At 47.8% G+C, this 18,606-nt stretch overlaps 1 pseudogene; it reads right to left on the reverse strand.

The window, feature by feature from the left end:
* Nucleotides 1-533: 533 nt before the first annotated feature.
* The window catches only part of LOC139375476 (vam6/Vps39-like protein), a 71,937-nt pseudogene continuing 53,864 nt past the window's right edge, over nucleotides 534-18,606 (reverse strand).

Genomic DNA, 18,606 nt, shown 5'->3' on the forward strand with positions numbered 1-18,606 from the left:
AAAAGAACAACAAAAAAAAACTTGTTTGTGCACATTGAACCATATTAGAAGTTTAGTCGTTACATTATAATCTGGACTGGTTTTCAACCATTTCCTGAGAAACAAACGGGTCACTGAAAACAACATGAAAAGTGAAAAGCAAAGGGCTGCTTTTTAGTACACACACACACACGCACGCACACACACACACACACACGGCATCAGCTTAACTCTTCTCCTCTATGTATAGCCTATAGCGTGTTGAGTCTGAGGATGAGATGAGTAGAGGAGGAAACGAGGCGAGGCTGATTTTTAATGGAATATCTTCATTGACGTAAAGAGGCCCATTGGATAGAGCCAGTTTACACTGTTCTGTGAAGGGAGTTTGTCTTTTAAAATGATAACCTTGGATGAGCTAACACAACGTGCCATTGGAACACAGGAGTGATGGTTGCTGATAATGGGCCTCTGTACACCTATGTAGATATTCCATTAAAAATCAGCCGTTTCCAGATACAATAGTCATTTACAACATAAACAATGTCTACACTGTATTTCTGATCAATTTGATGTTATTTTAATGGACAAAAAAATGATATTTTCTTTCAAAAAGCAGGACATTTCTAAGTGACCCCAAACTTCTGAACGATTGTGTATAATATATATATTAGTCTCCTTTATCTAATCACCATCAATATTCTTACTTTTTTTTTTACTGTTATTGTTGATTACATTATCTCACTTCGCTTTAGCAACAGTGGCTTAGTCATTCATGCTAATAAAGATTATCCGAATATTAGATAGACAGAGAGTCAGCGAGAGTCAGAGAGAGCGAGAGAGAGACAGACAGAGAGAGACAACGAGAGTCAGAGAGAGAGAGACAGCGAGAGTCAGAGAGACAGCGAGAGTCAGAGAGAGCGACAGACAGAGAGAGAGAGTCAGAGAGAGACAGCGAGAGTCAGAGAGAGAGAGAGACAGAGACAGCGAAAGACAGCGAGAGTCAGAGAGAGAGACAGAGAGAGTCAGAGAGACAGCGAGAGTCAGAGAGAGAGAGACAACGAGAGTCAGAGAGAGAGCGACAGCGAGAGTCAGAGAGACAGCGAGAGTCAGAGAGACAGCGAGAGTCAGAGAGAGACAACGAGATCGGGAGGGAGAGGAACAGCATTCCACAATTCTAGACAGAAGCAGCCAGAGTTCCAGAGATCCAGAGATCCAGAGATCCAGAGTTCCAGAGTTCCAGAGTTCCAGAGATGAGTCCAGCTGAACAGCCAAGCTGCTGTGGAAGTGTTTCAGACAAACCCAGCTCCCTGCCCTCCCTCCGTCCAGGGTGCCGCTAAGGAACATGTAGTCCACAAGAGGACACTATTTTGGTGTCACTGCTCAATAGGACACACCCCTCGGTCCTTACAGCAGAAGTAATGAACGACAACACCGTTGGGATACCTGGCGAAGGCGCTGGACAGGAGAGACAGGTGATTCAGTAACAGTTTATAAACAGAGCCTTAACTACATATTCACATGATCACTTATACAGAATGTATATGACCTAGTTGTAGGTGTTTATAAAGCATTGATGTTAGTACTAAAAGGGGATGGTGTAAATAAACTAAACCAGTGTTACCTGTTGCCTATCTTCTTCTTACAGACCCGGCAGGTCTTCTCTTCTGAGATGGTACACTTGACCTGCTGGTGGAAGATACGCTCCTCCTGGACCTGCACAAACAAACAAACAAACAAACGCACACATCCATCAGGTGGGTAGAAACGACACACAAGCACAACGTCCACCCATAGGAACTCTTGATGACCTGGTCAAATAGTTTCCTCAGCCTTACAAACACACACCCCCCCAGCTCACACCCCCCCCCCAGCTCTCACACCCCCAGCTCTCACACACACACCCCCAGCTCTCACACACACACACACCCAGCTCTCACACACACACACACCCAGCTCTCACACACACACACACCCAGCTCTCACACACACACACCCCCAGCTCACACCCCCCCCCCCCCAGCTCTCACACCCCCAGCTCTCACACACACACCCCCAGCTCTCACACACACACACACCCAGCTCTCACACACACACACACCCAGCTCTCACACACACACACACACCCAGCTCTCACACACACACACACCCAGCTCTCACACACACACCCCCAGCTCTCACACACACACACACCCAGCTCACACCACCCCAGCTCTCACACACACACCCCCAGCTCTCACACACACACCCCCAGCTCTCACACACACATCCCCCAGCTCTCACACACACACCCCCCCAGCTCTCTCACACACACACCCCCAGCTCTCACACACACACACACACCCAGCTCTCACACACACACACACCCAGCTCTCACACACACACACCCCCAGCTCACACCACCCCCCCCCAGCTCTCACACCCCCAGCTCTCACACACACACCCCCAGCTCTCACACACACATCCCCCAGCTCTCACACACACATCCCCCAGCTCTCACACACCCCCAGCTCTCACACACACACAGCCCCAGCTCTCTCACACACACCCCCCCAGCTCTCTCACACACACCCCCCCAGCTCTCTCACACACACACCCCCAGCTCTCTCACACACACACCCCCAGCTCTCACCCCCCCCAGCTCACCCGTAGGAACTCGGCCTGCAGCAGACTCTTGAGCACCTGGTCAAAGCGTTTCCTCTGAGCCTTCTCCTCCAGAACACTCTCCAGGAACACACGGATCTCTCTGATCTGAGTGTTGGCTGGCAGCAGGTTGATGGCCTGGTGGGGAGCAGAGACAGAGATGGTAGAAACAGTGGTGTTAATCAGGGGCAAAAATGACTGTGTAAAATGAATTATACAAATACTGAGCTGCCTGTATTCGGGGACGGCAGGTAGCCTAGTGGTTAGAGTGTAGAGGCGGCAGGTAGCCTAGTGGTTAGAGTGTAGAGGCGGCAGGTAGCCTAGTGGTTAGAGTGTAGAGGCGGCAGGTAACCTAGTGGTTAGAGTGTAGAGGTTAGTGGTTAGTAGCCTAGTGGTTAGAGTGTAGAGGCGGCAGGTAACCTAGTGGTTAGAGTGTAGAGGAGGCAGGTAGCCTAGTGGTTAGAGTGTAGAGGCGGCAGGTAGCCTAGTGGTTAGAGTGTAGAGGCGGCAGGTAGCCTAGTGGTTAGAGTGTAGAGGTGGCAGGTAACCTAGTGGTTAGAGTGTAGAGGAGGCAGGTAGCCTAGTGGTTAGAGGCGGCAGGTAACCTAGTGGTTAGAGTGTAGAGGCGGCAGGTAGCCTAGTGGTTAGAGTGTAGAAGTGGCAGGTAACCTAGTGGTTAGAGTGTAGAGGCGGCAGGTAGCCTAGTGGTTAGAGGAGGCAGGTAGCCTAGTGGTTAGAGGAGGCAGGTAGCCTAGTGGTTAGAGGGGGGCGGCAGGTAGCCTAGTGGTTAGAGGGGGGCGGCAGGTAGCCTAGTGGTTAGAGGGGGGCGGCAGGTAGCCTAGTGGTTAGAGGGGGGCGGCAGGTAGCCTAGTGGTTAGAAGGGGGCGGCAGGTAGCCTAGTGGTTAGAGGGGGGCGGCAGGTAGCCTAGTGGTTAGAGGGGGGCGGCAGGTAGCCTAGTGGTTAGAGTGTAGAGGTTCAGGTAGCCTAGTGGTTAAAGCATTGGACTAGTAACCAAAAGGTTGCTAGATCGAATCCCCGAGCTGACAAGGTGACTGTTGTCCTGCCCCTGAACAAGGCAGTTAACCCACTGTTCCTAGGCCCTCACCTGCCCTCCCTTCGGGAAAATCCGACCACGACGTCATCTTGTTCCTACCGTCTTATAGGCAGAAACTCAAACAGGATTTAACAGTGACTACAACCATTCAACGCTGGTCTGACCAATTGGAAGCCACGCTTCAAGATTGTTTTGATCACGCGGACTGGAATATGTTCCTATCAGCCTCAGAGAATAACATCGACCTATACGCGGACTCTGTGAGTGAGTTTATAAGGAAGTGCATTGGAGATGTTGTACCTACAGTGACTATTAAAACCTACCCTAACCAGAAACCGTGGATGGATGGCGGCATTCGCTCAAAACTGAAAGCGCGAACCACCGCATTTAACCATGGAAACAGGTCTGGGAATATGGCTGAACATAAACAGTGTAGTTATTCCCTCCGCAAGGCAATCAAACAAGCGAAATGCCGGTACAGGGACAAAGTGGAGTTGCAATTCAACGGCTCAGACACAAGACGTATGTGTTTACTGTAGGAGATACTGTATGTGTTTACTGTAGGAGATACTGTATGTGTTTACTGTAGGAGATACTGTATGTGTTTACTGTAGGAGATACTGTATGTGTTTACTGTAGGAGATACCGTATGCGTTTACCCTAGGAGGTACTGTATGTGTTTACTGTAGGAGATACTGTATGTGTTTACTGTAGGAGATACTGTATGTGTTTACTGTAGGAGGTACCGTATGTGTTTACCCTAGAAGGTACCGTATGTGTTTACTGTAGGAGATACTGTATGTGTTTACTGTAGGAGATACTGTATGTGTTTACTGTAGGAGATACAGTATCTCCTACAGTAAACAAATTCAGTATCTCCTACAGTAAACACATACAGTATCTCCTACAGTAAACAAATTCAGTATGTGTTTACTGTAGGAGATACTGAATTTGTTTACTGTAGGAGATACTGTATGTGTTTACTGTAGGAGATACCGTATGTGTTTACTGTAGGAGATACTGTATGTGTTTACTGTAGGAGATACTGTATGTGTTTACTGTAGGAGATACTGTATGTGTTTACTGTAGGAGATACCGTATGTGTTTACTGTAGGAGATACCGTATGTGTTTACTGTAGGAGATACTGTATGTGTTTACTGTAGGAGATACTGTATGTGTTTACTGTAGGAGATACTGTATGTGTTTACTGTAGGAGATACTGTATGTGTTTACTGTAGGAGATACCGAATTTGTTTACTGTAGGAGATACCGTATGTGTTTACTGTAGGAGATACCGTATGTGTTTACTGTAGGAGGTACTGTATGTGTTTACTGTAGGAGATACTGTATGTGTTTACTGTAGGAGATACTGTCGGTGTTTACTGTAGGAGATACCGTATGTGTTTACTGTAGGAGATACCGTATGTGTTTACTGTAGGAGATACTGTATGTGTTTACTGTAGGAGATACTGTATGTGTTTACTGTAGGAGATACAGTATGTGTTTACTGTAGGAGATACCGTATGTGTTTACTGTAGGAGATACCGTATGTGTTTACTGTAGGAGATACCGTATGTGTTTACTGTAGGAGATACCGTATGTGTTTACTGTAGGAGATACCGTATGTGTTTACTGTAGGAGATACCGTATGTGTTTACTGTAGGAGATACTGTATGTGTTTACTGTAGGAGATACCGTATGTGTTTACTGTAGGAGATACTGTATGTGTTTACTGTAGGAGATACCGTATGTGTTTACTGTAGGAGATACTGAATTTGTTTCTTTTTGTGTGCCCTTCCTCTCCCCCTCTCTTGGCAAGACAGGCTCTGGGAGCTGAGCCAGGGGAAATGAAAGCAGAGGCACATTAAAACCCAGTAAGGGAGAGGAGAACCACATTAAAACCCAGTAAGGTAGAGGAGAGAGCAGAACCACATTAAAACCCAGTAATGAGAACAGTAGCAGAATGTCAGCCAAAATCCATCTCCATCCAGCGAAATATGTCTCCTTGTTCTTATCTGTGTTGGAGGTCTTCAGAGTGCTGTGGTGCAGTCTACCTTAGTGGTATTCAGAGTGCTGTGGTACAGTCTACCTTAGTGGTATTCAGAGTGCTGTGCTGTGGTTCAGTCTACCTTAGTGGTATTCAGAGTGCTGTGGTGCAGTCTACCTTAGTGGTATTCAGAGTGCTGTGGTGCAGTCTACCTTAGTGGTATTCAGAGTGCTGTGGTACAGTCTACCTTAGTGGTATTCAGAGTGCTGTGCTGTGGTTCAGTCTACCTTAGTGGTATTCAGAGTGCTGTGGTGCAGTCTACCTTAGTGGTATTCAGAGTGCTGTGGTGCAGTCTACCTTAGTGGTATTCAGAGTGCTGTGGTACAGTCTACCTTAGTGGTATTCAGAGTGCTGTGGTGCAGTCTACCATAGTGGTATTCAGAGTGCTGTGGTGCAGTCTACCTTAGTGGTATTCAGAGTGCTGTGGTGCAGTCTACCTTAGTGGTATTCAGAGTGCTGTGGTACAGTCTACCTTAGTGGTATTCAGCGTGCTGTGCTGTGGTTCAGTCTACCTTAGTGGTATTCAGAGTGCTGTGGTGCAGTCTACCTTAGTGGTATTCAGAGTGCTGTGGTGCAGTCTACCTTAGTGGTATTCAGAGTGCTGTGGTACAGTCTAGCTTAGTGGTATTCAGAGTGCTGTGGTGCAGTCTACCTTAGTGGTATTCAGAGTGCTGTGGTGCAGTCTACCTTAGTGGTATTCAGCGTGCTGTGGTGCAGTCTACCATAGTGGTATTCAGAGTGCTGTGGTGCAGTGTACCTTAGTGGTATTCAGCGTGCTGTGGTGCAGTCTACCTTAGTGGTATTCAGAGTGCTGTGGTTCAGTCTACCTTAGTGGTATTCAGTGTGCTGTGGTGCAGTCTACCTTAGTGGTATTCAGAGCGCTGTGATTCAGTCTACCTTAGTGGTATTCAGAGTGCTGTGGTTCAGTCTACCTTAGTGGTATTCAGAGTGCTGTGGTTCAGTCTACCTTAGTGGTATTCAGAGTGCTGTGCTGTGGTGCAGTCTACCTTAGTGGTATTCAGCGTGCTGTGCTGTGGTGCAGTCTACCTTAGTGGTATTCAGCGTGCTGTGCTGTCGTGCAGTCTACCTTAGTGGTATTCAGCGTGCTGTGCTGTGGTTCAGTCTACCTTGGTGGTATTCAGAGTGCTGTGCTGTAGTGCAGTCTGCCTTAGTGGTATTCAGAGTGCTGTGGTGCAGTCTACCTTAGTGGTATTCAGAGTGCTGTGCTGTGGTTCAGTCTACCTTAGTGGTATTCAGAGTGCTGTGGTGCAGTCTACCTTAGTGGTATTCAGAGTGCTGTGGTTCAGTCTACCTTAGTGGTATTCAGAGTGCTGTGGTGCAGTCTACTTTAGTGGTATTCAGCGTGCTGTGGTGCAGTCTACCTTAGTGGTATTCAGAGTGCTGTGGTTCAGTCTACCTTAGTGGTATTCAGAGTGCTGTGGTGCAGTCTACCTTAGTGGTATTCAGAGTGCTGTGGTTCAGTCTACCTTAGTGGTATTCAGCGTGCTGTGGTTCAGCCTACCTTAGCGGTATTCAGCTTGCTGTGGTGCAGCTCCAGCACGTGTAGAGCAGCCTTTAGATTGGCCTGTGGCTCTGACAGCTCCATTTTGATTGGTCCAAGGCAGTGGACATCAGGAGGGGACAAATACATGCGCAGCAGAGACAGGTACACCTGTATAACAACATGACAACAACATGGGGTTAAGAGACAGGTACACCTGTATAACAACATGACAACAACATGGGGTTAAGAGACAGATACACCTGTATAACAACATGACAACAACATGGGATTAAGAGACAGGTACACCTGTATAACAACATGACAACAACATGGGGTTAAGAGACAGGTACACCTGTATAACAACATGACAACAACATGGGGTTAAGAGACAGGTACACCTGTAAAACAACATGACAACAACATGGGATTAAGAGACAGGTACACCTGTATAACAACATGACAACAACATGGGATTAAGAGACAGGTACACCTGTATAACAACATGACAACAACATGGGGTTAAGAGACAGGTACACCTGTATAACAACATGACAACAACATGGGGTTAAGAGACAGGTACACCTGTATAACAACATGGGGTTAAGAGACAGGTACACCTGTATAACAACATGGAGTTAAGAGACAGGTCCACCTGTATAACAACATGGAGTTAAGAGACAGGTCCACCTGTATAACAACATGACAACAACATGGGATTAAGAGACAGGTACACCTGTATAACAACATGACAACAACATGGGGTTAAGAGACAGGTACACCTGTATAACAACAACATGGGGTTAAGAGACAGGTACACCTGTATAACAACAACATGGGGTTAAGAGACAGGTACACCTGTATAACAACATGGAGTTAAGAGACAGGTCCACCTGTATAACAACATGACAACAACATGGAGTTAAGAGACAGGTACACCTGTATAACAACATGGAGTTAAGAGACAGGTACACCTGTATAACAACATGGAGTTAAGAGACAGGTACACCTGTATAACAACATGGAGTTAAGAGACAGGTACACCTGTATAACAACATGGAGTTAAGAGACAGGTCCACCTGTATAACAACATGACAACAACATGGAGTTAAGAGACAGGTCCACCTGTATAACAACATGGGGTTAAGAGACAGGTACACCTGTATAACAACATGGGGTTAAGAGACAGGTACACCTGTATAACAACATGGGGTTAAGAGACAGGTACACCTGTATAACAACATGGAGTTAAGAGACAGGTACACCTGTATAACAACATGGGGTTAAGAGACAGGTACACCTGTATAACAACATGACAACAACATGGGGTTCAGAGACAGGTACACCTGTATAACAACATGGGGTTAAGAGACAGGTACACCTGTATAACAACATGACAACAACATGGGGTTAAGAGACAGGTACACCTGTATAACAACATGACAACAACATGGGATTAAGAGACAGGTACACCTGTATAACAACATGACAACAACATGGGATTAAGAGACAGGTACACCTGTATAACAACATGGGGTTAAGAGACAGGTACACCTGTATAACAACATGACAACAACATGGGGTTAAGAGACAGGTACACCTGTATAACAACAACATGGGGTTAAGAGACAGGTACACCTGTATAACAACAACATGGGGTTAAGAGACAGGTACACCTGTATAACAACATGGAGTTAAGAGACAGGTCCACCTGTATAACAACATGACAACAACATGGAGTTAAGAGACAGGTACACCTGTATAACAACATGGGGTTAAGAGACAGGTACACCTGTATAACAACATGGGGTTAAGAGACAGGTACACCTGTATAACAACATGACAACAACATGGAGTTAAGAGACAGGTACACCTGTATAACAACATGGGGTTAAGAGACAGGTACACCTGTATAACAACATGGGGTTAAGAGACAGGTACACCTGTATAACAACATGACAACAACATGAGGTTAAGAGACAGGTACACCTGTATAACAACATGCAGTTAAGAGACAGGTACACCTGTATAACAACATGGAGTTAAGAGACAGGTACACCTGTATAACAACATGGGGTTAAGAAACAGGTACACCTGTATAACAACATGACAACAACATGGGGTTCAGAGACAGGTACACCTGTATAACAACATGGGGTTAAGAGACAGGTACACCTGTATAACAACATGGAGTTAAGAGACAGGTAAAACTGTATAACAACATGGGGTTAAGAGACAGGTCCACCTGTATAACAACATGGGGTTAAGAGACAGGTACACCTGTATAACAACAACATGGGGTTAAGAGACAGGTACACCTGTATAACAACATGACAACAACATGGGGTTCAGAGACAGGTACACCTGTATAACAACATGGGGTTAAGAGACAGGTACACCTGTATAACAACATGACAACAACATGGGGTTAAGAGACAGGTACACCTGTATAACAACATGGAGTTAAGAGACAGGTCCACCTGTATAACAACATGACAACAACATGGAGTTAAGAGACAGGTACACCTGTATAACAACATGGGGTTAAGAGATAGGTACACCTGTATAACAACATGACAACAACATGGGGTTAAGAGACAGGTACACCTGTATAACAACATGGAGTTAAGAGACAGGTCCACCTGTATAACAACATGGGGTTAAGAGACAGGTACACCTGTATAACAACATGAGGTTAAGAGACAGGTACACCTGTATAACAACATGGGGTTAAGAGACAGGTACACCTGTATAACAACATGACAACAACATGGAGTTAAGAGACAGGTACACCTGTATAAAAACATGGGGTTAAGAGACAGGTACACCTGTATAACAACATGGAGTTAAGAGACAGGTCCACCTGTATAACAACATGGGGTTAAGAAACAGGTACACCTGTATAACAACATGACAACAACATGGGGTTAAGAGACAGGTACACCTGTATAACAACATGACAACAACATGGGATTAAGAGACAGGTACACCTGTATAACAACATGACAACAACATGGGGTTAAGAGACAGGTACACCTGTATAACAACATGACAACAACATGGGATTAAGAGACAGGTACACCTGTATAACAACAACATGGGGTTAAGAGACAGGTACACCTGTATAACAACATGGAGTTAAGAGACAGGTACACCTGTATAACAACATGGAGTTAAGAGACAGGTCCACCTGTATAACAACATGACAACAACATGGAGTTAAGAGACAGGTACACCTGTATAACAACACGGGGTTAAGAGACAGGTACACCTGTATAACAACATGGGGTTAAGAGACAGGTACACCTGTATAACAACAACATGGGGTTAAGAGACAGGTCCACCTGTATAACAACATGGGGTTAAGAGACAGGTACACCTGTATAACAACATGAGGTTAAGAGACAGGTACACCTGTATAACAACATGGGGTTAAGAGACAGGTACACCTGTATAACAACATGACAACAACATGGAGTTAAGAGACAGGTACACCTGTATAAAAACATGGGGTTAAGAGACAGGTACACCTGTATAACAACATGGAGTTAAGAGACAGGTACACCTGTATAACAACATGACAACAACATGGGGTTAAGAGACAGGTACACCTGTATAACAACATGACAACAACATGGGATTAAGAGACAGGTACACCTGTATAACAACATGGGGTTAAGAGACAGGTACACCTGTATAACAACATGGAGTTAAGAGACAGGTCCACCTGTATAACAACATGGGGTTAAGAAACAGGTACACCTGTATAACAACATGACAACAACATGGGGTTAAGAGACAGGTACACCTGTATAACAACATGACAACAACATGGGATTAAGAGACAGGTACACCTGTATAACAACATGACAACAACATGGGGTTAAGAGACAGGTACACCTGTATAACAACATGACAACAACATGGAGTTAAGAGACAGGTACACCTGTATAACAACATGGGGTTAAGAGACAGGTACACCTGTATAACAACATGGGGTTAAGAGACAGGTACACCTGTATAACAACATGGGGTTAAGAAACAGGTACACCTGTATAACAACATGACAACAACATGGGGTTAAGAGACAGGTACACCTGTATAACAACATGACAACAACATGGGATTAAGAGACAGGTACACCTGTATAACAACATGACAACAACATGGGGTTAAGAGACAGGTACACCTGTATAACAACATGACAACAACATGGGATTAAGAGACAGGTACACCTGTATAACAACATGGGGTTAAGAGACAGATCCACCTGTATAACAACATGGGGTTCAGAGACAGGTACACCTGTATAACAACAACATGGGGTTAAGAGACAGGTACACCTGTATAACAACATGGGGTTCAGAGACAGGTACACCTGTATAACAACAACATGGGGTTCAGAGACAGGTACACCTGTATAACAACATGGGATTAAGAGACAGGTACACCTGTATAACAACAACATGGGGTTAAGAGACAGGTACACCTGTATAACAACATGGGGTTAAGAGACAGGTACATCTGTATAACAACATGACAACAACATGGGGTTAAGAGACAGGTACACCTGTATAACAACATGGGTTTAAGAGACAGGTACACCTGTATAACAACAACATGGGGTTAAGAGACAGGTACACCTGTATAACAACATGACAACAACATGGGGTTAAGAGACAGGTACACCTGTATAACAACATGACAACAACATGGGGTTAAGAGACAGGTACACCTGTATAACAACAACATGGGGTTAAGAGACAGGTACACCTGTATAACAACATGGGGTTAAGAGACAGGTACACCTGTATAACAACATGACAACAACATGGAGTTAAGAGACAGGTACACCTGTATAACAACATGGGGTTAAGAGACAGGTACACCTGCACCAGAATAACACTGGATTACCAGAGGTAATAGAGGTTTACCATAGAGTTAAATGTACAGCTAGTAAGTATTACAGTACAAGTTCAACACGTGTCAATCAGAGGGAGATACTCACATCTTTGTTTCTGTCTGTGTCTTTGTCATAATGCCGGTGACAGTACCTGAAGGGAGAGAAACACAAAATGGCACTATTATAACTGACAATAACATCAGCAAAGACACCGCCTGGAGAGAAATCATAATGTAGATAGTTTAAAAACATCTACGTTTCTTATTTGGAAATAGTTTTTTTTGAATCAGCATGTTATTGTTGATGGCTGGTGGGTTGTTTGAGTGGGAGGCTGCCGTCCCAGTAACTCATCCATAGGGTGGTCAACGGGCCGCCGTCCCACTAACTCATCCATAGGGTGGTCACCTGGCTGCCGTCCCACTAACTCATCCATAGGGTGGTCGACAGGCTGCCGTCCCACTAACTCATCCATAGGGTGGTCAACGGGCTGCCGTCCCACTAACTCATCCATAGGGTGGTCAACGGGCTGCCGTCCCACTAACTCATCTATAGGGTGGTCACCTGGCTGCCGTCCCACTAACTCATCCATAGGGTGGTCAACGGGCTGCCGTCCCACTAACTCATCCATAGGGTGGTCAACGGGCTGCCATCCCACTAACTCATCCATAGGGTGGTCAACGGGCCGCCGTCCCACTAACTCATCCATAGGGTGGTCAACAGGCCGCCGTCCCACTAACTCATCTATAGGGTGGTCAACAGGCCGCCGTCCCACTAACTCATCCATAGGGTGATCACCTGGCCGCCGTCCCACTAACTCATCCATAGGGTGGTCAACAGGCTGCCGTCCCACTAACTCATCCATAGGGTGGTCAACAGGCTGCCGTCCCACTAACTCATCCATAGGGTGGTCAACAGGCGTCCCACTAACTCATCCATAGGGTGGTCAACAGGCCGCCGTCCCACTAACTCATCCATAGGGTGGTCGACAGGCTGCCGTCCCACTAACTCATCCATAGGGTGGTCGACGGGCCGCCGTCCCACTAACTCATCCATAGGGTGGTCGACGGGCCGCCGTCCCACCCACTAACTCATCCATAGGGTGGTCGACGGGCCGCCGTCCCACTAACTCATCCATAGGGTGGTCGACCGGCTGCCGTCCCACTAACTCATCCATAGGGTGGTCGACGGGCCGTCGTCCCACTAACTCATCCATAGGGTGGTCGACGGGCTGCCGTCCCACTAACTCATCCATAGGGTGGTCAACAGGCTGCCGTCTCACTAACTCATCCATAGGGTAGTCAACGGGCTGCCGTCCCACTAACTCATCCATAGGGTGGTCAACAGGCTGCCGTCCCACTAACTCATCCATAGGGTGGTCGACGGGCTGCCGTCCCACTAACTCATCCATAGGGTGGTCAACAGGCTGCCGTCTCACTAACTCATCCATAGGGTGGTCAACAGGCTGCCGTCTCACTAACTCATCCATAGGGTGGTCAACAGGCTGCCGTCTCACTAACTCATCCATAGGGTGGTCAACGGGCTGCCGTCCCACTAACTCATCCATAGGGTGGTCAACAGGCTGCCGTCCCAGTAACTCATCCATAGGGTGGTCAACGGGCTGCCGTCCCACTAACTCATCCATAGGGTGGTCAACGGGCTGCCGTCCCACTAACTCATCCATAGGGTGGTCAACGGGCTGCCGTCCCACTACCTCATCCATAGGGTGGTCAACAGGCCGCCGTCCCAGTAACTCATCCATAGGGTGGTCGACGGGCTGCCGTCCCACTAACTCATCCATAGGGTGGTCAACGGGCTGCCGTCCCACTAACTCATCCATAGGGTGGTCAACGGGCTGCCGTCCCACTAACTCATCCATAGGGTGGTCAACAGGCTGCCGTCCCAGGGTGGTAACTCATCCATAGGGTGGTCAACGGGCTGCCGTCCCACTAACTCATCCATAGGGTGGTCATAACGGGGGCATAGGGTGGTGCCGTCCCACTAACTCATCCATAGGGTGGTCAACGGGCTGCCGTCCCACTACCTCATCCATAGGGTGGTCAACAGGCTGCCGTCTCACTAACTCATCCATAGGGTGGTCGACGGGCCGCCGTCCCACTAACTCATCCATAGGGTGGTCGTCCCACTAACTCATCCATAGGGTGGTCGCGGGCTGCCGTCCCACTAACTCATCCATAGGGTGGTCACTCATCCATAGGGTGGCGGGCTGCCGTCCCACTAACTCATCCATAGGGTGGTCCCACTAACTCATCCATAGGGTGGACGGGCCGCCGTCCCACTAACTCATCCATAGGGTGGTCGACGGGCTGCCGTCCCACTAACTCATCCATAGGGTGGTCGACGGGCCGCCGTCCCACTAACTCATCCATAGGGTGGTCAACGGGCCGCCGTCCCACTAACTCATCCATAGGGTGGTCGACGGGCCGCCGTCCCACTAACTCATCCATAGGGTGGTCCGCCGTCCCACTAACTCATCCATAGGGTGGTCAACGGGCCGCCGTCCCACTAACTCATCCATAGGGTGGTCGACGGGCCGCCGTCCCACTAACTCATCCATAGGGTGGTCGACGGGCCGCCGTCCCACTAACTCATCCATAGGGTGGTCAACGGGCTGCCGTCCCACTAACTCATCCATAGGGTGGTCGACGGGCCGCCGTCCCACTAACTCATCCATAGGGTGGTCGACGGGCCGCCGTCCCACTAACTCATCCGTAGGGTGGTCAAATTCCTGTAACTTTCCCAAAATGCACAGATTTTCCAGAATCTGTGCAATAAAAAAATACTGGAAAATAAGAGACTATTCTGTACTATAGAACAAGCAGGAAACTGCAGTTTTCTTTAAGATCCTCTGCTGAACATGTAATATAGTGTACAACGGTCCCGGGGGGGGGGGGGGGGGGTTGTGGGTGTATGTGGGTGTGGGTGTATGTGTGTGGGTGTATGTGTGTGTTTGTGGGTGTATGTGTGTGTGTTTGTGGGTGTGTGGGTGTATGTGGGTGTATGTGTGTGTATGTTTGTGGGTGTTTGTGTGTGTGTATGTGTGTGGGTGTATGTGTGTGTATGTGTGTGTGTGTGGGTGTGTGTGTGTATGTGGGGGTGTGTGGGTGTGTGTGTGTGTGTGTGTGTATGTGTGTGTGTGTGTTTGTGGGTGTATGTGTGTGTATGTGTGTGTATGTGTGTGTATGTGTGTGTATGTGTGTGTGGGTGTATGTGTGTGTGGGTGTATGTGTGTGTGTATGTGGGGGTGTGTGGGTGTGTGTGTGTATGTGGGGGTGTGTGGGTGTGTGTGTGTGTGTGTGTGTGTGTGTGTGTGTGTGTGTGTGTGTGTGTGTGGGTGTGTGTATATGTGTGTGTGTGTGTGTGTGTGTGTGTGTGTGTATGTGTGTAGCACTACTCACTCCTTGGCCATGTGTGTGTCCTTCAGGACGTGTACGTAGATGAAGAGGGCCTGTTCGTGTTTCCCCATCCGACCCAGCAGCAGGGCCCGCTCCTCCAGAAGACCTGACAGAAAAACGGCATGGCTAGGTTGACGATACAAAGGCTAAAGACAAGTTAGCTTTTAAAAAACACATTCATGAGACCAGCGTCGTTGGTAACTAGCATCGCTGGTCCCATTGTTAAGAATTGTTACTCATTCATGCAAAGACCTCTGGGATATCACAATCAGGACTGCATACGACCACTGCAAGTACAACCAGCCAGGGGGAAGCACAAGAACGGTTGAATCCAATCCATCCAATCCTCACCATCGAAGGGGAAGTCAGAGATAAGTCGGCCTGGTTCGTAGCTGGTAGAGACCTCCAGGAAACACACTAGCTTGCTCCTGAACTCTCCCAGGTCCCCCTCCTCCTTCCCAGCAGCCACTGCAGGAACTCCTACAGGAAGACGGAACAGATAGATTTGATTAGAATATCATATATCAGCTGTGGAGGGAAAGGGGGGATACCTAGTCAGTTGTCCAACTGAATGTCTTCAACTGAAATGTGTCTTCTGCATTTAACCCAACCCCTCTGAATCAGAGAGGTGTGTCTTCCACGTTTAACCCAACCCCTCTGAATCAGAGAGGTGTGTCTTCCACGTTCAACCCAACCCCTCTGAATCAGAGAGGTGTGTCTTCCCCGTTTAACCCAACCCCTCTGAATCAGAGAGGTGTGTCTTCCACGTTTAACCCAACCCCTCTGAATCAGAGAGGTGTGTCTTCCCCGTTTAACCCAACCCCTCTGAATCAGAGAGGTGTGTCTTCCACGTTTAACCCAACCCCTCTGAATCAGAGAGGTGTGTCTTCCACGTTTAACCCAACCCCTCTGAATCAGAGAGGTGTGTCTTCCACATTTAACCCAACCCCTCTGAATCAGAGAGGTGTGTCTTCCACGTTTAACCCAACCCCTCTGAATCAGAGAGGTGTGTCTTCCACATTTAACCCAACCCCTCTGAATCAGAGAGGTGTGTCTTCCACATTTAACCCAACCCCTCTGAATCAGAGAGGTGTGTCTATCAGGTTTAACCCAACCCCTCTGAATCAGAGAGGTGTGTCTTCCACGTTTAGCCCAACCCCTTAACTGCCTTGTTCAGGGGAACAGTGGGTTAACTGCCTTGTTCAGGGGAACAGTGGGTTATAACTGCCTTGTTCAGGGGAACAGTGGGTTATAACTGCCTTGTTCAGGGGAACAGTGGGTTAACTGCCTTGTTCGGGGGAACAGTGGGTTAACTGCCTTGTTCGGGGGAACAGTGGGTTAACTGCCTTGTTCGGGGGAACAGTGGGTTAACTGCCTTGTTCGGGGGAACAGTGGGTTAACTGCCTTGTTCGGGGGAACAGTGGGTTAACTGCCTTGTTCAGGGGAACAGTGGGTTAACTGCCTTGTTCAGGGGAACAGTGGGTTAACTGCCTTGTTCAGGGGAACAGTGGGTTAACTGCCTTGTTAACTGCCTTGTTCAGGGGAACAGTGGGTTAACTGCCTTGTTCAGGGGAACAGTGGGTTAACTGCCTTGTCAGGGAAGGGTGATGGTGCCAAACACCATTTATTTTTCTGTTATATCGATGATACTAGATTTTCCTCAGGACCCCATAAAGTCTTTAGTCCGTTTTGGCAGTCCAGTAAAATACGGAGATTACTGCTTTTCAGTCCAGTAAGATACGGAGATTACTGCTTTTCAGTCCAGTAAGATACGGAGGCTGATAGTGCTGAGAGATTACTGCTTTTCAGTCCAGTAAGATACGGAGGCTGATAGTGCTTAGAGATTACTGCTTTTCAGTCCAGTAAGATACGGAGGCTGATAGTGCTTAGAGATTACTGCTTTTCAGTCCAGTAAGATACGGAGGCTGATAGTGCTGAGAGATTACTGCTTTTCAGTCCAGTAAGATACGGAGGCTGATAGTGCTGAGAGATTGCTGCTTTTCGAGGTTGGTTCGACTTCGGTTTCAATAACAAAAAAATTAAAACACGAAATGCACTGTGGGTTGAATGTCGTAACTCGGAATAAAACAATGAATAAAAGTCCCCTGATGGAAGTGATGGTAGTGACGGTAGTGAGGGTAGTGACGGTAGTGAGGGTAGTGACGGTAGTGAGGGTAGTGGTGGTAGTGACGGTAGTGAGGGTAGTGAGGGTAGTGGTGGTAGTGACGGTAGTGAGGGTAGTGACGGTAGTGAGGGTAGTGACGGTAGTGAGGGTAGTGGTGGTAGTGACGGTAGTGAGGGTAGTGACGGTAGTGAGGGTAGTGACGGAAGTGAGGGTAGTGGTGGTAGTGACGGTAGTGAGGGTAGTGACGGTAGTGAGGGTAGTGACGGAAGTGATGGTAGTGAGGGTAGTGACGGTAGTGAGGGTAGTGGTGGAAGTGACGGTAGTGAGGGTAGTGGTGGTAGTGACGGTAGTGAGGGTAGTGGTGGTAGTGACGGTAGTGAGGGTAGTGACGGTAGTGAGGGTAGTGACGGAAGTGAGGGTAGTGGTGGTAGTGATGGAAGTGATGGTAGTGAGGGTAGTGACGGTAGTGAGGGTAGTGATGGTAGTGAGGGTAGTGAGGGTAGTGATGGTAGTGAGGGTAGTGATGGTAGTGACGGTAGTGACGGAAGTGAGGGTAGTGGTGGTAGTGATGGTAGTGATGGTAGTGATGGAAGTGATGGTAGTGAGGGTAGTGACGGTAGTGAGGGTAGTGATAGTAGTGAGGGTAGTGAGAGTAGTGACGGTAGTGACGGAAGTGAGGGTAGTGGTGGTAGTGATGGAAGTGATGGTAGTGAGGGTAGTGACGGTAGTGACGGTAGTGAGGGTAGTGATGGAAGTGACGGTAGTGAGGGTAGTGATGGTAGTGAGGGTAGTGATGGAAGTGACGGTAGTGAGGGTAGTGGTGGTAGTGACGGTAGTGAGGGTAGTGAGGGTAGTGACGGAAGTGAGGGTAGTGGTGGTAGTGATGGTAGTGATGGTAGTGATGGAAGTGATGGTAGTGAGGGTAGTGACGGTAGTGAGGGT

This window comes from Oncorhynchus clarkii, chromosome 19 (assembly GCF_045791955.1).
Source record: "Oncorhynchus clarkii lewisi isolate Uvic-CL-2024 chromosome 19, UVic_Ocla_1.0, whole genome shotgun sequence".
Taxonomy (NCBI): domain Eukaryota; kingdom Metazoa; phylum Chordata; class Actinopteri; order Salmoniformes; family Salmonidae; genus Oncorhynchus; species Oncorhynchus clarkii.